At 40.0% G+C, this 24,155-nt stretch overlaps 1 protein-coding gene and 1 long non-coding RNA gene across 8 annotated transcripts in view; both read left to right on the top strand.

Moving 5' to 3' along the window:
- The window catches only part of SIK3 (SIK family kinase 3), a 246,620-nt gene that overhangs the window by 63,853 nt on the left and 158,612 nt on the right, over positions 1-24,155 (top strand). The gene's annotated exons all lie outside the window — the stretch shown is intronic.
- Positions 14,020-21,295, top strand: LOC131486858 (uncharacterized). Its single transcript, XR_009249503.1, has 2 exons — positions 14,020-18,628; positions 18,862-21,295. It is a non-coding gene; the product is annotated as an uncharacterized LOC131486858 (long non-coding RNA).

The raw sequence follows: 24,155 nt of genomic DNA, 5'->3' as shown, positions 1-24,155 counted from the left end.
TATTAGATGTTATAATTTGAAATCCCTCCTTTCATTTAGTCTTCTCCTACCTCATGTGAAAAAAAGAAGCCCATTTTTATTATTTGGATGAGGTATTTGAAAAGTGGGGAAAAAACTGTTTGTGGTTGTAAATATTCATCATACTTAAATGTTGACGTAGTCTATTCTAATTCGTACTCAAGGGATTGAAACTTCTGGCCTTTCCTTTTTTAAAAACCTGGTGGCACCTGGGTGGCTCAGTCGGTTAAGTGTCGGACTTTGGCTCAGGTTATGATCTCATGGTTTGTGGGTTTGAGCCCTGTGTTGGGCTCTGTGCTGACAACTCAGAGCCTGGAGCCTGCTTCAGAGTCTGTGTCTCCCTCTCTCTCTGCCCCTCCCCAGCTTGTGCTGTGTCTCTCTGTTTCTCAAAAATAAATAAACATTAAAAAAAGTTAAAAAAAAACCAAACTGTGTAATGATTCCATAAAATAGTGACTTAAATTAATAGTTTTATTTGTTACTTGCTGTGCTCAAGGCACAGTACTGAGGAGTATAAACAATGTGTGGCCTAGTCTCTGTCATTACTGTATTCAGTAGCCTAATTGCCCAGGTTAAACTGGGTTACCAGTTTAAAATAAAGTTATTGTCTTATCTTTATGACCAAGTTATTCTGGTAGGAAATGACCGCTAGGAAATATCATGGCTGAATTAACATTGTTAGAGAGTCATGTAGATAGCTTACCATAGAGCGAACTGCTTAATAAGACAGTATATGTTTTGCTTTGTGAGGTTTTGCCATGTGAGAAAGTGACAGTGAGAAACAGGTAATTGCTTTTCCGTTTGTGATACATAATCTTAGAAGGTCTCAACCGTTTTGAGCATAACTTCCCCAACTTGGTAAAGAGCATCTACAAAAACTCTACAGCTAACATTACGTTTAATGTTGAAAAACTGAATGCTTTACTTTTTTTTTTTTTTAAACCTTCTTTTATTTATTTATTTTTTTAATGTTTTTTTTTTTTTTAATTTATTTTTGAGACAGGGAGAGACAGAGCATGAACAGGGGAGGGTCAGAGAGAGGGAGACACAGAATCTGAACCAGGCTCCAGGCTCTGACCTGTCAGCACAGAGCCCGACGTGGGGCTCGAACTCATGGACCGAGAGATCATGACCTGAGCCGAAGTCAGACGCTCAACTGACTGAGCCACCCAGGCGCCCCAAACGTTCTTTTATTTTTGAGAGAGAGTGCATGTAGGGGGAAGGGCAGAGAGGGAGGGAGACACAGAATCCGAAGCAGCCTCCAGACTCTGAGCTGTCAGCACAGAGCCTGACGCGGGGCTCGAACCCACAAACCATGAGATCATGACCTGAGCTGAAGTTGGATGTTTAACTGATTGAGCCAACCAGGTGCTTCCTGAATGCTTTACTTTTAAGTTTGGGAATAAAGTGAACATAGTGCTGGAAGTTCTAGCTAGTGCAATAAGGCAAGAAAAAAAAGGCATATAGATCAGAAAGGAAGAAACAAAATTTCCCCTTTTACAGATGAGATAATTGTCAATATAGGAAGGAATCTACAGATAAACTCTTAGAAGTAATAATGTGTGTTAGAGAGGTTGCAGACTATAGGATGAACATACAAAAATTAAATACATTTCGGTATACTAACAAGACATGGAAATAAATGCAAGTATCATTTACAATCACTGAAATAAAAAGTGATGTTTAAGTGTATATCTAAGAAAACATGTGTAGGACTTATGCTGAAAACTACAAAATGTTGACAGAAGAAGTCAAGGTTAAAATCATTGGAGAGACGTATTGTGCTTATGGATTGGAAGACTCAGCATAGTAAAAAAAAGTCAGTTCATCTTAAATTGAAATACAAGTTTAGTGCAAATCCTATAAAAATTCCAGCAGGATTTTTTTTTTTTTTTACACACAGACAAGTTATAAAATATATGTGGAAATAAAAAGTATCTAGAATAACTAAATATAAGAAAAGTCGGAGGACTCATTCTCCCTGACTTCAAGAATTATATAGCTACGGTAATTAAGATTGTGTGATATTGGTGTAGGAATAGACACGTAGATCAATGGAACAGAACAGAGAACCCAGAATAACAGAATAGAGACCTACACAGATATCCCCAGTGGATTTTTTTCTTTTTTTGTGTGTGTTACAATTCACAAACCATAAAATTTACCCTGTAGGTTCAGTGGTGTTTAGTATATTCACACAGTCGTTCACCACTGTCTTAATTCCAAAACATTTTCTCTCATCTAAAACAGAAATGCCATGCTCATTACCCATTGTTCAATTGATGTTTGACCAAGGTGTAAAAGCCATTCAGTAGAGCAAGAGTAGCCTTTTCAGTAATCGTGCTGGAGCAGTTGGACGTCCACAGGCAAAAAAATTAACTTCGACCTCAACTTCACATATTATACAAAAATTAACTCAGAATGGATCACAGCCTTACATGCAAAACATAAAACTATAAAACTTTTAGAAAAAATAAAAAAATTTTGGAATCTAGAGCTAGGCAAAGAATTTTCAGACTTATCACCAATTACATGATCCATAAAAGGAAAAAATGATAAATTGGATTTCATAAAAACAAAAAACTTTTGCTCTGCCAGAGATTATATTAAAAGGATGAAAGACCAACTACAGACTGGGAGAAGATATTCAACAAAATACTAGCGTCTAGAATATATAAAGAACTCAGTAGTAAAAAAACAAATCACATAGTTAGAAGATCGCAAAAGACATGAAGACACATTTCACCAGATGCCACATACGTATGTGAAGGGATGTTCAAGGTCATTAGCCGTTAGGAATTACAAATTAAAACAACAATGAGATATCTCAAAATAAAAAGTCTAATTAAAAAAAAAAAAAAAAAAGGGAAAAGACACCTGGCTGGCTCAGGTTGTAGAGCATATGACTCTTGATCTCAGGGTTGAGAGTTCAAGCCCCACTTTGGGTGTGGAACCTACTAATAAATAAGCAGATAAATAAATAAGTAAATATTAAAAAAGGAAAAAATAAGCCACGAACATGATTAAGTTTGGTAAATACAAATGAGGCTAAAGAAGAAAACAAAAACAAGTAATTTCACTACCTGTATAAACTTCCACCAACATTCTCTTGTGTCTTATACTTTTTTTTTTTACTCTATGCATTTTTATTTTACACAGTTAACTGAACATGTGTGGTTGTATCCCCCTCTTTTCAATAAGCACTACCATGAGTATTTTTCCATATCACTTAATATTATCCATGAGTATAATTATTAGATGGTTTATCATATTCATTGTATGGATGTACTATAATTTATTCAACCATTCCTCTTTCATACATTGAAAGTATTTCCATCTTGTTGCTATTGCAAATCATACTGTGATGAACATTTTTGGATATAAACCACAGTCAGGATTTCTGATTGCTTTCTGAGAATAGATTCTTCGATGTGGATTACTGTCATTGGGTGTGGGCATCTTAGAAGCCTTTGGAAACTACACATTGCCAAAATGCCAGATTGTTTACAGAAATACCGTTTCAGTTTACGTCCTTTTACACTCCTCTCTTAAAAAAAAAAAAAGTATTTTTTTTATTGTGCTAACCCCCTGCTCTTGAATTTCTTTAGGTTTCCACACTTTATCTTGGCTTTCCTCCAACAACTCCATTCTCTTCTCAGCTTTCTGACATTGTTTGTCTCTGCCCCTTAAAAATTTGGCTTCCCTAAGCTTCTGTTCTCAATCTCTTCGCCCTCTATAGTTTTCTTGGGCTAACTAGAACCAGGCCCATGTCTTTCCCTACAGCTTACACCTTGATGACTTACACCCCATGTCCCTTCTGAGTTTCAGGGCTCAGTTTCTAACTGCACAGTGGATATCTTTCCCTGATGCCACAGCGTATTATCACAAACGTACCTCAGTGTCTAAAACTGAAGTCATTATTTATCTCAGCCAAACACCTTTTACACCTTCACCTTGTAGCAGAAGCCAGAGGTCTGAGAGTTGGCCTAGATGACTCCCTAAACCTTGTTTGCCACTTAGTGTCAGTCACTGAGTTTTAAGGTTCTGCTTCCAAAAGAACTCCCCCATTTGTTACCTCCCCTCCGTGCTTTTTCTCACTGCCTGAACTTAGGCACTCATTTTTCTTATCCTGCTTCAGTAGGTCTTAACTGATAGGCCTATTTTGGGCCTTGTATCTGCCGGTTACATCCTTCATACTAAAACGAGTTTGATCTTTTTAAACCTAGATTTCAGCATGTTACCACCTTAACTGTCTTCTGTCTTCTGTAGAACAAAGCCCATTTTCCTTCGCATGGCATGAGTGAGCCTGGTCTTGATTGCCAAGGCCCCTGCCTGTTTTCCAGCTTTATCTCTCACCATGCCTCCTATGGCTCCCTGTCATGCCGAGCTAGTTTCCTCAGTATATTACATGTATATATAAATTTTTTTTTCCCTGGCCTTTATGCCTTTGCCTATCTTGTTTTTTTCTTCCTGACATGTTTCCTTCCTGTCCTGTCCACTTGCTAGATTTTTTTTTTCATGTTCCAAGATTCAGATAATACTATACCTCCTATGGGAAGCTTTCTTGCCTTCCACAGGAAGAGTTAAGGGCTTCCTCATCTTTGTTCCTGTTGTGCCACATACCCATTTCTGTTTGCCACTTCCTACATTGTTGTTGTTGTTGTTGTTGTTGTTGTTGTTGTTGTTGTTGTTAATCTGCTCTTGGACGTTCTACTGGATTGCAGTATACCCTCTCTACTACTTAAAGCAGGAGTTGTGTGCTTTTTTGTTTCCTCATCATGAGAGAACAGTGACCGACATATAGTAGGTGTTTAATAGATACTTTTTGAGTAGATAAAGGAAGGAAGGAATGAAAGGTTCCATGAATGAAGTGTTTCATGCTGACGAATGCCCAAAAGTTTTAAGTTGAAGGAAAATTACAGAATTTGAGGTCCTAGGGATTTTGAGTTCTCCCATCATCCTGGAGTATCAGTAATCTCAGGCCAACCATTTCCTTTCTCTGAGCTTTGGTTCTTTTGCAAAATGGAGGCAGTAGCAGTAGTAATAGTAATAATAATAGTTACAATAATACAAATGCTTTTTAAACAGTAAATACACTAAATTTTAGGTAATACTGTTATCAGTAATAAAAAGTATCCTGTATGTTCCGCCTGGCACACGGGTAATGTACTGTCTTCATTGAAGTGAGTGGACAGTTACAACTTTGGGTATACATACCCCCAGTTACAAGATCAGTTGGCCTGGGTTTGCTATAATTTGGTTGCCTGATAGAAAACAATCTTGACTAAAAGTAGTCCGTGATGCTTATGGTCTACGATGTGAAATTTCCAGGTTGATGAAGTGTGTAGCTGTGCATAGAGTTCCACGCTACTTTCTAATGTGGTTTGACTTTTCTAACTGTTGTCAGTGACAAACTTGTGTACCATTAGTCTGCCCTGTTTTCCGTGTTTTCTATACGGAGATGTATAGTTAGTGCAGTGATGAGTAACATGTTTTCAAGAAAAGCTATCCTGTAACCTTTAAGTCTAGATGGGTAGATTGAGCATTTAAAGCTGGGGCTTTTTCACTGCTTCTGCATGACTGTATGTTCTTACCAAATGAATCACTTTATGAATATGCATGAGCTTATAAATGCTGCTTTTTAAAAGAAATTTTTGTGTTCTGAAATAAAATTGGTAGTATTTTCCAAGTTTTCTGTGAGAAGGTTTCCATTAGTCTTAGAAATTCTTTGGAAAAAAAAAAAAAGTGTGTGTGTCTGTATTTCCCCTTCCCTACTCATGCTACATTTTGTGATATCTCTGGCATTTTTTTCTCCATTCTTTTTTCCATCAAGTTTCTTTTCTTTTCTTTTCTTTTTTCTTTCTTTCTTTCTTTTTTAACATTTATTCATTTTTGAGAGACAGAGAGAGACCGAGCACAAGCAGGGGAGGGACAGAGAGAGAGGGAGACACAGAATCCGAAGCAGCCTCCAGGCTCTGAGCTGTCAGCACAGAGCCCGATGTGGGGCTCGAACTCAGTAACTGTGAGATCACAACCTGAGTCGGAGTTGGACGCTCAACCGACTGAGCCACCCAGGTGCCCCTCCATCAAGTTTCTTAATTTCACTGTTTCCTCCTTATCCTTTAAGCAGGTGAAATGGTAACAAGTCATTTTAGACTTTTGAGTTTGGGAGATCTGGTAGACACTGGAGCACCCTCTCTTTATTGTCCTTTCTTTATTGTCCACGTGGGGCTTGTGGCAGAGATAAGCCCATTCATGTTTTCACTATTGTATGACTTGTAGGTTAGGGCACATCATCAGAGTGTATTTACATTTGACCTGGAAGTTCAACCCAGTATTGCTTTGGGAAAGTTTTTTTTTTTTTAAGTTTATTTTAGAGAGAGAGCAAGCGAGCATGTGAGAGTATACATGTGTGAGCAGGTGAGGGGCAGAGAGAGAGGGAGAGAGAGAATCCCAAGTAGGCTCTATGATGTCAGCATAGACCTGATGTGGGGCTTGATCCCACCAACCATGAGATCATGACCTGAGCCAAAATCAAGAGTTAGACACTTCACTGACTGAGCCACTCAGGCGCCCTGGGAAATTTTTGATTGTCAAAAATCACCATTGGCAGGGGCACCTGGGTGGCTCATTGGGTTGAGCCAACTTTGGCTCAGGTCATAATCTCACAGTTTGTGAGGTTGAGCCCCGGTTGGGCTTGCTATCAACCTGCTTTTGGATTCTCTGTCTCCACTGTGTCTCTGCCCTTCTGCTTGCGCTTTCTGTCTCAAACATAAATAAACATAAAAAAAAAAAAATCACCGTTGGGTTGTGATCATTGTGTACACCCTCAAGTTAGTACTCAGCCACGTTACGGGCTTTTCTCTTAACTTCAGTACGTAACAGCAGACTGCAGCTCAAAAAAGTCACAGTGGTTTCATTCGTGCCTTAACAAGTATTCACAGTGTATCTTCTTGTAGAATGCCAATATATCCTTTATCTACAGTTCCCTCTTTTGGCTTGCATAGATTGAAAATTCCTTGCATTTACTTTTAGTTCATGTAATGTTAAAGATTTTGTTTCTTTTGCATGACACCATTTTGTTTTCCTTGATAAAGAGTTATTATAAAATCCAGATTTGAGGAGTTGATAGGAAGGGCTTAGCACTGATGAACACAAGTGTTGTGTGAAATAGTGGAAACAGCCTTGGAGAGGCAGTCAGGAAACTCGAGTTCCAGGTCTGGCTGTGCACTGAACTCACCCTTAGTCATCTTGGCTAATAATAACTGAACAATAAAAATAATAGCACCTTATGCAGTGCCCTGCTGTCTACAAAGCACTTTTATAGAGAGTATGTTGGGCAGAGAGATGATTATTCCCATTTTATGATGAGGATACTAAACCGCAAAGAGTAAGAGATTTTCTCAAGGTCACATACCAGGCAAGGGCTAGAACCACGATTGACTTTATTCCACTGTGTCCTTTTCAGTTACTCCATGCTGCCTCTCATTTTGCTTTTAATTGAGAAGTGAGGGGTTGGAGCACATCAGTGATTTTCAAGTCACTTTCACCCCGAGCCCTAGCATTCTGTAGGCTAGCTTCCTGGTTTGCTTGTGAACAAGGAGAGAAACACAGGGAAAGAGGTTTAAAGTGGGCACCAGCGTGACATGTTGGGGTACAGTGGTGGTTGTGCATTTCCAAATGACCTGCAGGTCTTTTTCAGTCTCTTTTATTATTGATGGATGGTTTTATGTCCTTTCAGTGTGAGGGGGGCAAAAGGAGGTGGAAAGGCATCTGGTGTTAACTTTTCTTTTTAATTTTATTTTTAAGTAATCTCTAAACCAAACATGGGGCTTGAACTGACTGAGCCATCCAGGCACCCCTATAAACTTTTTTTTTTTTTAATGGGTGAAGGGATTTCACAGTTCTGAACAAAAGTTTGAAAATGACTACATTAGATGATTTTGAAGGCCATGTTTTAGCCTAGGAGTCTGAAAAATATTGCATCCTTAACTTAGTTAGGTAGCATTACCAGATGGGCCCATGACGACTTTACAGACATTGCAACCTTCCATCAGTTTAATGTTGTGGGGCACTGTTGAAGCCCTGTTTATCCTCCAAAGATAGGCTATGATCAAGCCTCTGTCTTTAGGGAAGAGGCAAAATGTCTGAAATGAGTATGGGTAATTATGTATAAACAAAGAGCTAGATTTGGTAATGCGTTTTTTATTTTTTTTTAATTTTATTTATTTAAGAAAATTTTTTTTTAACGTTTATTTATTTTTGAGACAGAGACAGAGCATGAACGGGGGAGGGTCAGAGAGAGGGAGACACAGAATCTGAAACAGGCTTCGGGTTCTGAGCTGTCAGCACAGAGCCCGACGCGGGGCTCGAACTCACGGACCGCGAGATCATGACCTGAGCCGAAGTCGGCCGCTTAACCGACTGAGCCACCCAGGTGCCCCGGTAATGCGTTTTTTAAAAGACTGATAGTGAGAATCAAAGACTTTGGAGTTGCACTGGGGTTGTTTTAAAAAATGAACATGTTGGGGCACCTGGATGACTCAGTTAAGTGTCCGACTATGGCTCCAGTCATGATCTCCCAGTTTGTGGTTTGAGCCCCGCGTCGGGCTCTATGCTGACAGCTCAGAGCCTAGGGCCTGCTTCCGATTCTGTGTCTCCCTCTCTCTCTGCCCCTCCTCTGCTTGTGCTCTCTCTCTCTCTCTCTCTCTCTCTCTCTCTGTCTTTCTTACTCTGTCAAAAATGAATAGATGTTAAAAAATTAAAAATAAAAAAAGAACATGTCCGTTAACTTGGGTGTCGTGTGTTTCCTACAACCTGTGAATGGTTAAACCTGGCATTTCTATCAAGAAGGAGCTACTGCTGTTTTCTTTATTTGCTTCAGGAGTAAAGGTGTTTTTATTAACCCTTGAAACAGATAACCACTTCCATATTCATTTCTGTGTTTGAACAAAATAGACCTGGCCTTTTGGCTAAAATATTCTTTTAGCTCCTTAGAGATGAAAGTGGTAATTTCCATTTGTAATACTGATTATTTACATTTGCACCCTTTTGCATTCCTTACCTGTCCTCTACAGTCCAATAAGGATTGCACTGACAGGTATGACAGACTAGTTTGGGCCCTGGGGTTATTAAGGAAATTTCAATTCATTTCTTCTCAGTCTGCCTCAGAGGAGAGGTCTATGAAACATCCATGACTTTTTTGACGATACCTTTGACATAAGGGTGGTTTTTGTTACTTTGGCTGATGCATGAAGCAACTCTAGTTGATGTGTTTCTGAGCTTATAGGCACATGCGAATGTCTCCACTGCCCTGAGACCCTCTTCTTTCTACTTACACGAGGCTGTGAAAGCCCATGGCTTTTTGATTCTTTAAGAATTAATTAGTGCACGGAAGTTGGAAATACAGGCTGAAGGAAAAGAGAGCAAGTTTTTTTCCAGCTGGGATTTTTGTCTTACTGTGGAGTGATGTGGGGCTTCCTCTTTGGTGCTTCCTTACTCAGTCAAGCATTTGGCTATTATTAAATAATTACCTTTGCTTATATTTTTTTATGTGAAATTTGCCTACTGGGAAATGCACAGATCTCAAGTATATATGGTTTAATGAGGTTTGATAAATCCTATAACTCACGCCTGAATCAAGATAGAGAAAATTTCTATCATCCATGCGGTTCTCTTATGTTTTCTTTATAGATGGTCCCCAGACACATTCACTTGTGTGATAAAAGGATTCTGACATGCCCAAGTAGGAAACGATCACACCTTTTGTTCTATAGCAACTGGTAGTCTAAGTAATAAAAGGAAAACTTACTCAAGACGAATTTATTTTCTTTTCGTATTGGCAGAAGGTGCTCGAAAGCTACTTCCTTAACTAATTAACAGACTTTTTGAGAATACTTGACAAAGACAGTGATAAGCAGAGCAGCTCTGCTACCTTTGGTATAGAATGTATATCTTAAAACACAGTCTTATATGTGTGAAACTGAGAGCAGCTTTCTCTAGTCAAGTGGTAAACAGAGACCTCAAGCAGCTTTTTTGAGTAGTACGTAAACCAAATCAAAGGCAGAGGGGGTCAGGACCTGACCTTTTTTTTTTTGTATCCCCAGGATACATTCTCCCTATTTGTAAAACGTTAATTACCTCAAGGCTGCCATGGGCATCGGTTAATATCTGGAAAGTTCTGGGTAAAGAGTGAGGTTGTGTCCATGTTGTCTTACCAAAGACAGCGAACAAATTTGTACACGGCGATTGCCCTCTGATAAGCACCACAGCCTCCCATCCCAACTTCTGATTCCATTTTCCTTTTGCACAAACAGTTCTGGTGGTTTAGTGTTTAGTTTTCCACTGCACACGCAGCCTGCTTGCCCTTGTGTAGAAACTGTCCCAATGACCGTGGATGACCCAGGCTCCTCTCAAGGGTGTGTGCTCATGGGAACTGGCCAAGTTGGCTGTTACACTTACTTTTTCTGAACAAACAAATATATAGTTTCATCTGGCTCATGTAGTCAGACCTCTGGTCTGGGAGGTGGTTGTTTCTTTTTGTGTATTTGTTGTTTTTGTTTTAGGTAGTGGTAATTGATGTGGTAGAGGTGGAGCTTCTGGGGGGGGCGGGGGGAGGGTAGCACTTTGAACCCCCTTCCCTTTCCAGTAGACATAATATAGCCTCTTACGGTTCCGTCATATCAGTGAGTACTTAGTTTAGATCCTTTTCTTTTACTAAGGAAAATACAGGGGCAGAAAAGGATTTTGTTTTGTGGCCCTGATGTCAATTAACAGTGATTTCTGGAGATACCTCTTTTTCTGATATTGAACATAGTGTTTATTAGTGTTATTTGTCTACATTTTTAATTTTTTAAAAATAATATCTACATCTAATGTGGGGCTGGAACTCAACCCCAAGATCAAGGTCACCTGCTCTACTGACTGAGGCAAACAAGTACCCCAGTTATCTGTGTACATTTTGGAAAAATGACTTCAATTTCATGCAAAGGAAGGAAATATATCAGCCCTCCATTCTGCTAAGCCTAAAGTTCTATTAGCAGATTAGGTGTCTGGGGCTGGTAATATATGTCTCTGGAGAGCAAGGTCATAGCAAAATGATACAAACGAATGAGTACTGAGGAGTGGAAATGTGATATGAAATGCCTGCAGGCTTCCTAATCTACCCCCACTTTGTTTCGGGGGAGGGGTGGAATTTATGTCACTGTGCCTCATATAAGGCCACCAGTCTTTAGTGTCCCTATTCCTGAAATTGTGTGGGGCATTATGAGGCTTCCGTTTAATTGGTTCAACATGTGTCCCTTGACATGAATTGTCATAATATAAATACTCAAGTGCATAACATGCAGATCAAGAAATAAAACAATATTTCCAGCACACCCAGAAGCCAAGTTTTTATGTACTGCCTCAAGTCAACATATTAACTTAAAAAAATTTTTTTTAATGTTTATTTCTTTTTGAGGGTGAGAGAGATAGAGCTTAAGCAGGGGAGGGGCAGAGAGAGAGGGAGATACAGAATCCAAAGCAGGCTCCAGTCTCTGAGCTGTCAGCACAGAACCCGATGCGGGGGCTCGAACTCACGGACTACGAGATCATGACCTGAGCCGAAGCCTGGCGGTTAACCAACTGAGCCACCCAGGCTTCCCCAACATGTTAACTTTTTGATACTCATTTCTTTGCTTTTCTTTATGGTTTTTCCTCCTAAATATGCAACTTTAAACAATATAGTTTGTCTAGTGTTTGGCCTTATGTAATTGGAATTACACAATATGTATACTTTTTTCACCCAGTTTTGGGTTTTGTCCTATTGTTATGTATAGCTACATAATATTTTCATTGATATATAGTATTCCATTGCATGAATATACCACGATGTATTCATTCTACTATTAGTGAACATTTGAGGTTGTTTACAGTGGATAGCTATTATGCATTTGCCTGTATGAACACTCCTGTATTTGTATACTGGTATGTATCAGTGATAGTTTCTTTTGCGGATATACCCTCAGAAATGGAATTATTAGTAGGTTGTGGGATTTGTTCATTTTCAATTTTACTAAATACTGCCCAGCATTATCCCTAAGGTAGTGGTAACAGCTTATATTCTCACCAGCAGTGTAGGAGTGTTCTCATTGCTCCCCTGTCTTTAACACTTGTTATTGTCAGACTTTAAAATTTTTGGCCAGTGTACTAGGAGTGTAGCAGCATCTCATTGCGTTTTAGTTTGCATTTCCCTAGTTAATAATGGGAACTTGGGGTGCCTGGGTGGCTCAGTTGATTAAGTGTCTGACTCTTGATTTCAGCTCAGGTCTTAATCTCAGCTCATGAATTCAAGCCCCGTGTCGGGCTCTGCGCTGGGCACGAAGCCTACTTTAAAAAAAAAAAAAAAAAAAAAGGGAACACTTCTAAATGAGTTTATGGGCCATCTGTGATGCCCGGGTCTCTTGCAGATTTTTCGATTGTGTTGTCTTTTTTTTACTGACTTGTGATAGTTCTTTAGTATTTTGGATATGAGCCCTTCTTTTTTTGTGCTTGTTACAGATGTTTTTTTGTGACTTGCCGTTTCACTCTTGATGGTGTCTTTTGACACTATTTTGATAAACAAGTTCTTACTTTTAATGTAATGACATTTTATAGCATTTTTCAGTATGATTAGTGCTTTCTGTGTCTTGGTTATGACATAAAATCATGACGATAGCCTCTGATATTATCTTCTAAAATTTTTATTGCTTTCCCCTTAAAACATTTTACATTTAGATTTCTTAAGAGCAGAAATTATTAGGTCACTTACTATTAGTTGATTAAGTGTAATTAGTGAATGAGTATTTACTGTAACTTCAGCTGTGTTGAAGAGCCAGTGGAAAGTATAAAGAGATTAAGGCATGGCCCTTGCCCTAAAATAGTCTGCCTTCTACCTGTGTAGGTGAGGCCCTTAGCAATCGGCATTATATGTAACAACATTGGACTGAGAATCTAGAGACTTCTATTCCGTTCCAGAAGCCTGCTGTGACATTACCTTTGTGACTTTAGGTAAACTCTTTTCCCTCTTGAGGTCTAAATTTTAACTTACCTGTGAAGTAAGGGGCGTGGCCTAAGTCAGTGGTTCCTGATTTTGGTTCTTCAGATTTTGCTAAAGGTCTGGTGAAAAATAGCAAATGGAAGCTTTATTTTTATTTTTATTTTTGTTTTTTTTTTTTATTTTTTTATTTTTTTTTTTATTTATTTTTGGGACAGAGAGAGACATAGCATGAACGGGGGAGGGGCAGAGAGAGAGGGAGACACAGAATCGGAAACAGGCTCCAGGCTCTGAGCCATCAGCCCAGAGCCTGACGCGGGGCTCGAACTCACGGACCGCGAGATCGTGACCTGGCTGAAGTCGGATGCTTAACCGACTGCGCCACCCAGGCGCCCCCGAAGCTTTATTTTTAAAGGTGAGAGAAATTATGCAGTTTTAGCCATGATGAGGCTGCACAGGTTAACCAAAATACCAAGCGTCTTTGTGGGTTTTTTTGTTTGTTTGTTTGTTTGTGTTTTTTGCTTCTTCAAGTATCTTTGGGTTTTTTTTTTTTAATTTTTTTTTTTTAACGTTTATTTATTTTTGAGACTGAGAGAGACAGAGCATGAACAGGGGAGGGGCAGAGAGAGAGGGAGACACAGAATCTGAAACAGGCTCCAGGCTCTGAGCTGTCAGCACAGAGCCCGACGCGGGGCTTGAACTCACGGACCGTGAGATCATGACCTGAGCTGAAGTCGGACGCTTAACCGACCAAGCCACCCAGGCGCCCCTAAGTATCTTTGTTTTTAACTGGCGTCGGATATGCTTTCTGTTTGAGAATTGCATTGAACTGAAAGAAGCTCTGATTGACAACAAAAGTCTTTATTTTTTTTTAAATAATGTTTATTGGTAATTATAGTTTAGTAGATAGTTTTTATTTTTTTTATCTTTTTGTTTATTTATTTATTTTTGAGAGAGAGAGAGAGCACGAGCACGGGGGCGGGTGGGGGGGCAGAGAGAAGAGGGGCCAGAGGATCTGAAGCAGACTCCGACAGCAGAGAGCCAGCTTTCACAAACCGTGAGATCATGCCCCGAGCTGAAGTCAGATGCCCAACCAACTGAGCCACTCAGGCGCCCCTGTAGGCAGTTTTCAAAATGTGGCCTTCACATGTCAACCAAGAGGCCAAAGAGTGAGAAGCAGGGGTAGGGGGGAGGTGTTAATAACTAATGAAAAGTGTCCTTAGCGTTGAAAAAGTTGGGTACCTACTAGTCTATAATGACTTTTAAGGACCTTTCTAACTCCAAAATACTATGAATCAGTGAAAAGATGCTATTTACGGCTTTGCATCAGGAGGTACCCAAATGAGTTAATCTGGACAGCCACCATAACAGAGTGTGTGAAGAGGGACAGAGAACCTGTGGCTGACTGGGATAGTCAGGGGAGGAGGGCTTCCCGGACGAGCTACGATTGAGCCATGTGATTCTTTTACGAGTAGGGAGAGGCATGGAGAGGGAACTCTAGACGGAGCGATGAAAGACGGGACAGTACAAGTCATTGCTGGGCACAGAGAATGAATCAGTTTTGCATTGAAAGGTGATGAAAAGGTAGTTTGAGGTTAGGGCACCAAAGGCCTTCAAACATAAGGCTAAGCACAGACAGCTTTGGAAAAATTAACCATTACAAGTATGATTGTGTCAGGAGGATTCTATTCTGGCTTTTCTAGAACTGGAGGCTTGTGGATATAGGCCAATGACTTTAGGATGTCCTCCATGCTTTAGTATATAGTGCTGGCTGGCCCTGAACAACATTAAAAAAACATTTTTTTAAGTATCTGAGAGGTAACCAGGTAGCATGGCATTATATTGACAGCTGAACTACAAAGCAGGAAAGCTTATTTTATGGTAGCTGTCCATCTGTATCTTTCTGAATTTATGTGTAGAACGAATCCCTGGTAAATCCCAAGATGCTTCTCTCTATGCTAAAAAGTGGCTCATAAATGGTGTTGAATTCTTTGTAAAACTCACCAATCTCAACAGAATTTCTGGTTCTGGAAAAGAAGGATCTTCTCTGTTTATTTTCTGTAGAAAACGACCACTTAGGAATAGTCCACTCTCTATTATGTGTAACAATAGAAAGACATTCTTCTCTGGATGGTATAAAACAATGACTCATCCCAAGCCATCTCTTGGAATTAAGAATGTAATCATAATACACCCATAAATGCCCATGTATACATGCTTAGGCAGTCCCATTCTGCCTTCCTTTTTATTACTCCCTCTTACCCCATTGTGGTTTAGCTTGACTAACCTATTTGCAGCACATTAACATTCTTAGTACAAAACTTTTGCAGCCTCTGATAGGAAAAAAAAGAGGTGTGGAGATGTCAGATTTCATCTCTGACACTGTTTCTTAAACTATATTAGAGATGTATTTTTTAAAAAAAACATAGTAACCATTTTCGGTTGACTCCTCTAACATAATTTAATGAAGGGAGGTTATCTGCCTTGGGCTTCTTCCATAGAAACAGCATTTAAACACTTAAAGGAAAAATTAAAGAGCGCAGTGGCCTTGGGGACAGCGAGTGGGAGCATGGACAGCATAGGATTTAATAAGCTGACAGAGGAGAGAGGAATCCCACGCTAAGTGGAGACAGCCCTGGTGATGTCATAGGCAAGGACTGGGAAGAGGGGGGGTATAGGCGGAGAAAAGAGAAAAGTCAATAGGTCTTGCATACCTCACCCTCAACATCCCTGAGAACATGACAGGCAAGCCCTCTTGTCTCCGGTTTATCAGCTCTCTCCTCGTAGGGGTTCCTGTCACACAGCTTTTATCCCAGGACTGGAAAAGTTAGGCCATATGGGCTTCAGAGGTAAAGTTTTGTGGGATTGGTCAATGCTGATCTGGAAGTTGAGCAGCAAACGAAAATGGTACCATATCAGCATTAAAACAAAATCGCTGAAGTAAGTGTTCTTGAAGAGTAATTGAACACCCGGTTGGATGAAGATTTAGATCCAAAGAGAAAATTTTTAGGATGATGAGTAAATTATTGTTATTTTGAAAAGTTTTGATGTTTATTTTTGAGAGAGAGAGAGAGAGAGAGAGTTAGGGAGGGGCAGAGAGAGAGGGAGACACAGAATCCAAAGCGGGCTCCAGGCTCTGAGCTATCAGAACAGAGTCCGACGCGGGGCTCGAACTCACAAACCATGAGATCATGACCTGAGCTGAAGTCAGACCCTCAACCGGCTGAGCCACCCAGGTGCTCCAGGAGTAAATTATTAAGTGGGAATTTCTAAAAGATTCTGGTACAGATGTTAGAGCATGCTAAAAAGTATACTTAGATTGACAACCTGTAGAGCAACTGGGACTATTCTCGTAATTATGAAATGGTACATTTTAAATAATAAATCTCGACTTTGTACACCATAGGTTCTTAAAAATACCAGTTGATATCTTTGTCTTCCTACCTTTATTCCGTCTAATTTTGGAATAATTTATTTCTGGGTTGCCTTCTGTGGTCTTGGTAGAATTGCGGATTTTACAACATGTTTCAGGAAAGTAATTTCAACAAATGTAAGATTATCTGCAATTTAGTTTTCTGATTCAGCAGCCATAACTATTTGCCAGATTTTTGTTGTTGTCGTTTGTTTATTTAACCCTTACCAACAAGATTTTGAGTAGTTCTGGAATTTGAGATTAACATATTTGTAGTAAAGAAACCAGTGTCACTTTCTGCAGGAAGAGTGGTTTTTTTTTTTTTAATGTATGTAAATATACATATGTGTATTTAACTGAAAACAAGGTTTTTTGACTTCTCTCCATAGAGAACTTGAGTTGATTTTTTATTGTTTTGCCTTTCTCTCCTTCCTCCTTTGTTTCTGTATTAGCAGATTTAGAGTTTGCAAGGATCTAATAGAAAAAGCAAAGAATTTGGAGTCAGAAAGTACGAGGCTCCGGATTCTGGCTTGATGGTAGCTGGGCAAGTTACTTAGCCTTTCTGACCCTCAGAATCCTCACCTGTAAAATAGGATAGTATCACTCATCTCTTGCGGGTTTTTGTATGGATTAAACCAGGGGGAGAAAAGTGCTTAGCAATAAAGGTTAGTTTGTTTCCCTTTGGCAGTCTTTTAAGCTTCAGGGTCCAATTTTCTACTTGTTTTAGAATAAATCCGAATTTTATGGTTATATTTCCATATTTTTCTTCAAAGTCAGGCTTTTTTATGTGTCTTCCTCCCAATTTTTAAAGCTGGGTTTTCTGTCTGCTACTCTGTTTCTTTCTAACTTACGTTTTCTGTAAGGTATGTATTAGTTATTGAAGTATCTTTGAAAGAAAAATGGTGTGCATTTTTTAGTGGGGACCATTGAACAACTTCACAAAATGGTTAACTCACATTCTAAACTCTTAGAGTGTGCCTCATGTCAAATTTCTTAAAAAAAAAAAGTTATCTAAATCTATTTATTGTGATAAACCATATTGTGATATGTGATTATCATTATTGTGATACACCATAACATAATTGTGAGACGTGGGGGGGTGCTGTAAAGATACAACTTTGCTTAGGATCCTTACCACACAAGAGCCTGTGATTGAATGTACATTGGCATGGGCACCTATGGACATTCCCCCCCCCACCATATTCAGTATAGATCTGTTGGTTTGAATTGATGAGGAACAGGAGAAGGGTTTTGGTGAAGAGAAAGCAAATGGGCTTATATTTAAAATCTAAGGTTGTTGGGTTTTTTTTTTAATGTTTGTTTATTTTTGAGAGAGACAGAGTGTGAGCAGAGAAGGGGCAGAGAGAGGGAGAACAGAATCAGAAGCAGGCTGCAGGCTCCGAGCTGTCAGCATAGAGCCCGACGCAGGTCTCCAATTTATGAACCATGAGATCATGACCTGAGCCGAAGTCGGACCTTAACCGACTGAGCCACCCAGACACCCCTAAATTCTCAGTTTTATCATAGATACTTAATTCACCATATTATTATTTTTCATCCCTTTGCTTTCAGTAGGAAGCTATTGCTGCTGTGATAGAGCATGGGCCAGAGGGAAATACTATGGGATTGATGGCATTCTAGTGAATTGTGGATGAGCTCAAATTCTAGAGTTAGACTGAGCTCAAATTCTAGATCCATCATTTACTAGCTGTGTGACTTTGGGTGAGTTATTTAACCTCTGTCTACCTAAATTTCCTTATCTGTAAAAGGAGGCTAATAAATTGCACCCACCTTTGGGGTTGTTAAGAGGATTAAAGGAGATAATGCACTTAAGTGCTTAATAGAGTGCTTGGCACATAAGCTTTCAGTAAGTGTTAGCTATTAGTATTTTTTTATTTGTTCCCAGTGCTTCATCCTTTGTCTTATATTCTGGATATTATATAGTAAAAAAGGAGAGGAAGTCATTGTACAATCTTCTGAAAACTGATCTCAGCGACATAGTAGGAAAGATGTTGGATTGTGATCTAAGAGTTTTGGGTTCCAATCCTGGCTTTAACGGTAACTGGTTGCGTGAGACTTGGGCAACTCTTTCAGTTTCCTTACCAATGAAATTGTGGTAGCTATTCTATATGTCTCTAACATGCCTTCCATTGCCCAAGCCTTAGGACATTAAGTTTATCAACGTTTTTTTTTTTTTTTATTTTTATTTTTTGGGACAGAGAGAGACAGAGCTGAACGGGGGAGGGGCAGAGAGAGAGGGAGACACAGAATCGGAAACAGGCTCCAGGCTCCGAGCCATCAGCCCAGAGCCTGACGCGGGGCTCGAACTCACGGACCGCGAGATCGTGACCTGGCTGAAGTCGGACGCTTAACCGACTGCGCCACCCAGGCGCCCCAGGACATTAAGTTTAATTAGAAGTCTTTGGTTTGGGACCTCTTCATTACCTCATAGCCTGTGACCTTGTTTCCTTTCTCATTGTCCAGTAGGAATTGGACCAGAGCTGGTGGAAGGTGGGATGAGGAGAGGAGCTAAGAGTTTCACTGGTTGGAATGTTATTGCCAGGCGGGAAGAAGTGCTCTTGTGACTTTTAAGATTAGAAGGAAAGAATTGATTCAGGTCTTAATTAATAGTATTATTCTGTCATTTCCACCTTCCACCATTTTATTATTATATTTTGTCAGAATTGATTAGCAAAATGCATTTACCCAGGGGTTGTCAGGGTTCCTGTTTGTAAGGTCCAAACAACATTGTTAGTTACTTCAATCAATGTATGCCCCTAAGGGTAGATTCACCGAATTTACCTGTCAAAGCTTAATTAAGGACAAGCTCCAGGTTGAGTTCAGGCTACTCAAATTCAGGGTTACGTTCTGTCCGTTTTGCTTCTAATCAATGGGTGGTAGGATGTCATTTGGAGAGGATTTTGAATATTTGCAATTTCTGAGGTGGCATTTTGCTGCTTAATAAGTACCTTAGTGTGATTTCTTACTTCGTTTGGTTTTCTTTCTCCACAATTTCTGTAGATGCCCAGATGAAGGCAATAGCACCTGGATAATCAGAGCATATCCTTTGGAGCATTTGTTGCTAACGTGTAGTTTTTGAGCAATGCTTGGCAACTGAAATGGGAATCTTGTATTCCTCTTTCATAGATGAGTCTGTTAATAAGTAGGTTGCTCTGCCTTTCAATTCTGAGCTTGAGTTGTTTCTTTTTTGTATGTGGAATTCGTAACCCTCTTTGATGTCGACCTTCTGTAAAGCAAACAATAGCTGCAGGAGCAAAATCCAAGTAACAGTAATAATTGTTTGTGTTTATAATGTGCTTACCGTGTACCTGGCATTGTGTTGAATATATTATTTTATGAAATCCCAAGAACAACCCTGTGAGCTAGGTACTTCTGTCGTCTCTATATTACATGAAGGAAATTGTGATTGAAGATGTTAAACAAATTGTGCCAAGTGCAAGACTGATAGTAAGTCGTGGAGCTTGATTTCCAAGCCAGATCTGCCTGAGCCAAGGCTTTCTTTTATGTTGTCCTTCACTAAAGACTCACTGAACAGAAATGAAAGAGTGCTGGGCACATGCCACGCGGTTAATTCTATATAAATCCGGTCAGATTCTGAATAGTGTCGACCTGGTAGAGTCAGTGTGAATTTCTCATCATAACAAGAGACTTAACGTGGCAAAAGCCAATATCCTAAGAAAGGAGATGTTAATGCGCCGTGCAGACTGCCGTTTTTGGGGGGAGGGTTGTTGTTGTCGGTTATTGCTCTAGCAACTACCACAAAGGCAGCATTTACTTGACAAGCCACGTGTACTTAAGGCAGAACACTGACTGCTTTTCATGCTGGCAGATCCGTACTCTACCAGCACTGGCTACCTGTGAGGAATGTGAGCAAGTTGGATTTTAGGACAGGAAAAACACAACTTCCACCTCATTTCACAGTAGGGTTCACTTCGGGATACAGACTTTTTGGTGGCAGCGACTGTTACCTTCTGCTTATGATTTCTGATACTTGCAGAATACTTACCTGGCAGATACTGTCAGATGACAGGCCCTCCTCCTTCCTACATGTTCTTCATGAGAGAAGTGCTAGTTGCAAGCGTTTTATTACATTAGAATTCTACTTAATGCCGCTTTAGCTTAGAGTGTGTTTGTTATGAAGTCAGGATCGTGACATGTTCTTTTTTCCTCTTGTTCTTCCTGAGTCTGGTGTTCTTTCCCTCAGTAATGGACTAAGATGCAAGTGTGTTGTGAAGAAGGAGAATTTCTTGCCCAGATGGACCCCAGTGAAAGTAACTTCCGTAAAGAGACTCCGCTTCTGTTTGGGAAAATGATCTAAGATGCACGCAGTGCTTTTCTTTTTTAGAGACGAACACTTTATCCTAATATTTGGCCACTTACAATCAGTCTGTTGCAGAATCAGGAAGTGTTCTATATGTTAGCATGAAGTTCAAACCATAGCCTTTAAACACTGGGAAAGGGAATTGAGGGTAGATGCCAAGACGGGTTTGGAAAAGGCATGGTAAGTTCAGGAAAGTGTAAATGGTTTCATCCGGCCAAAGCACAGTAGCAGTGTGAGGAAGTGGTAGGAGGTGAGAAAGGATAGGTTGTGGGGACCAGACAACAGAGGAGCTTTGTATTTTATGCTAAGGAGTTTGGATTTTTTCCTGTAGATAGTGGGGAAACTTATAATACCTTTTTTATTTTTTATTTTTTGAGAGAGAGAGAGAAAAAGAGGGTATAAGTGAGCAAGGGGCAGAGAGAGAGAGAATCCCATGAGGGGCAGAGTGAGAGAGAGAGAGAGAGAGAGAGAGAGAGAGAGAGAGAGAGAGAGAGAGAGAGAAAGAAAGTGGGGCTTCTGAAGCAGGGCCTGTGCTCACCCGATGTGGGGCCCGTGCTCACCTGGAGTGGGGCTCGTGTTTATCCAATGCTTACCCATGCGGGACTCAAACTCCCGAACTGTGAGATCATGACCTGAGCTGAAGTCAGTTGCTTAATGACTGAGTCACCCAGGTGCCCTCTCATACCTTTTAAGAAGGGGACACATGGAATCAAGTTTGCATTGATGGATTCGTGTGGCAATATGGAGTGTGGATTGAAGGTAGAGAGACTGTTTGTTCGTCAGGAGAAACACTCTTCTAGAGTCTCCTAGTATTCAAGCAGGAAATAATGGCCTGAATTAGGAAACTGTTCTAGGCATGCAGAAAAGGGTGCCCTTTATTCATTCAGTGTTTGAGAAATGTTTATTAAGTTCCTGTTCTATGTCTGACACAGGATTAGTTATATATTGGGTTAACAAGGTGAACAAGGTACAGTTACTACCTCCAGGGAACTTATCATCTGGTGGGAGATTGGACAAGCAACAAAAACTGCCGTTACAAAGGCCAAGTGCTGCACCAGGGCATTTATGACAGCATGTAGACCCTAACCCAGTTCTGGGGGGCGGGAGGGCCTTTTTAGGAGACAGCCAAGTGAAGTTGTACAGCTTCACTTAGGGGTGGGGTTAGGGGTGTTGGAAAGAGCTGAGCTGCTTCACTTGAGGAAATAGTATCTGAAAATGGCTAGAGCAGATGAGAGAAAAACCCTGGTCCTTTTAGGGCCCTGCAAGTCAGTTAGTGTGGCAGGATTGTGTAGAGCAGGGAAGTGTAGAGACAAATGAGGCCAGGGGAATTAAACAGTCACCTGGTAACCCACATGAAAAGAGTTTGTCTAAAAACACATGAACTGTTTTAAGCCAGAGAGTGTCATGACCAAATTAGACCTTTAACAAATATCCTTCTGGCTGCTGTGGGGAGGATGGGAAGGGAGGGGGAGGAATAGGGTCAATAATAAAAGAGGTACCAGAGAGGTAGGGGAGGGTTTGTTGGGAGCAGAAGGAAGAGTTGAAGGAAGGGAGTGGTCAGTTCTGGAAAATATTGCTGGGAAGTCATTAAGATGGAGACTGGGAAGTATCTATCAGTAGGTCAGTTGGTGACCTTAGTGGGACGAGTTTCACTAGAGTCATAGGGTGGGAGGCCAATGCTAGGGGATTGAGGAGTGTTAGGTAAATAGGTAACACTAGTGATTAAAGGCTACTTGTCGTAGAAACTTGGTCGTGATAAGATAAGGAGCAATTTCAAGAAAAGGGAAGGAGAAGGGGTCAAGTGATGGAAGGTTCTAATGACGTTAAAGAGTGTTGATGTGGTTCTATAAGGCAATGAGAACAATGACAATAGACTAATCTATTGGGGGGGCGGGGATTAACATTATCTTGAATCCTTGTTAGTTGTTTCTTATAATTTTGCAGGACAAGTATTATGAATGTTGGAAATTGGAAAAAAATCTGTCTAGCTGATGCAGATATAGTACTTTAGGATTTCAAGACTGGACTAGCTATGGATTATGACTAATCTAGGAGAGGAGATAAAGGTCCTTGGCAGTAACATCTCCATAATGGGAGGTTGGCTAGAAGGATGGTTGTAACTAGGATGGAGAAGACTGAGCCAGTGCTTTGGAAGGTGGGCTGGAGATGAATCAGAACATTGACTTAGAGAGTCGTATGGTTGAGTGGCGTGAACTTCTGAGGAGAGGACGTTTTCCCCACTCACAGAAGGTGGGAGAACTTTGGGGAGAGAGATCACTGATCCCAGATTCTAGTTCCATGTATGAGGAGAATTTGCCAAGAAGGTAGACTTTTTTAGCTGAGCTTCTTTGCCGAGGGATCAGTGAGTACTGTTTTATGAATGCGTTCAGTCTGATTTTCTGTGGAGAAGATTACTGTCAGTTCTCTTCATATGAATGCATTTGGAAAAGTGCTGCTAAGCAACCTGTTGTCTTTTTGAGTGTTACTATAATCTGGTGTCAACGACTAAATGATCTCATTGGGCCAGCTTTCTCCCCTCCAGCTATGCTGGCATAAGTAAGTACATTAATAGTCTTTAAGAAATACATTCATCACAAACCAGGTAATCACTCTGGAGCTGGCCTTGGCAGTGTCTGAATGAGTCGGACAAGTTAGAGAAAATGTTGAGCCCAAAAGCTACTTAAGTCTTTTAGATTTGTTCGGGCAAAGTAACAACCAATGAATCAGCTGTAATTTAATGGGGTCTGATATTACTTTTTAAGATAGATCACTTTAATATGATGCTTTGTCATTAATGTTTTAGTAATCTGACAGCATTAAAGAGAGTTGATAGTCCCTGTTTCATTATTTCTTGGCTCCATGACAGAACTATGCATTAAAATGCACTTAAGATTTTAAAAGGGATGTCTAGGAAAGTAGTTAACAAACAAACCAATCCCAAGTGGGTTGATCTGACTTATAAATTCCAAACAATGTGTAGCTAATTGCAGATAGACTTTATTCCTCCAGGTGTTGTATCAGGTCTCCTGTGTATACCTTTTGTATCGGAGCCCAAGTAGCGGAGATGTTTTCTTGCCAACATTAGGTTTGAGGAAATAGTTTCCAGGACAGGAGTATCAGGATAGTTTTATTTTATGGTGTACTTTCTCTTTTTTTTTATAAGCCTGCTAAAATTCAGAGGTTGAGCAAGAGGCTTTTGAGCTAAAAATGAGCTGATAGAAATTTTTAGCAGCAATGAAAAAACCATACAATTATCCAATGTACATATCTAATATTAGATATACCTTATGTGTGTGTGTGTATATGTATATATATACACGTATATATATATATATATACGTGTATATATATATATCACCCAGTGTCAA

Source organism: Neofelis nebulosa, chromosome 10, assembly GCF_028018385.1.
Source record: "Neofelis nebulosa isolate mNeoNeb1 chromosome 10, mNeoNeb1.pri, whole genome shotgun sequence".
Taxonomy (NCBI): domain Eukaryota; kingdom Metazoa; phylum Chordata; class Mammalia; order Carnivora; family Felidae; genus Neofelis; species Neofelis nebulosa.
Note: the sequence above shows the minus strand (reverse complement) of the source record. Positions and strands in the feature narration are given on the sequence as shown.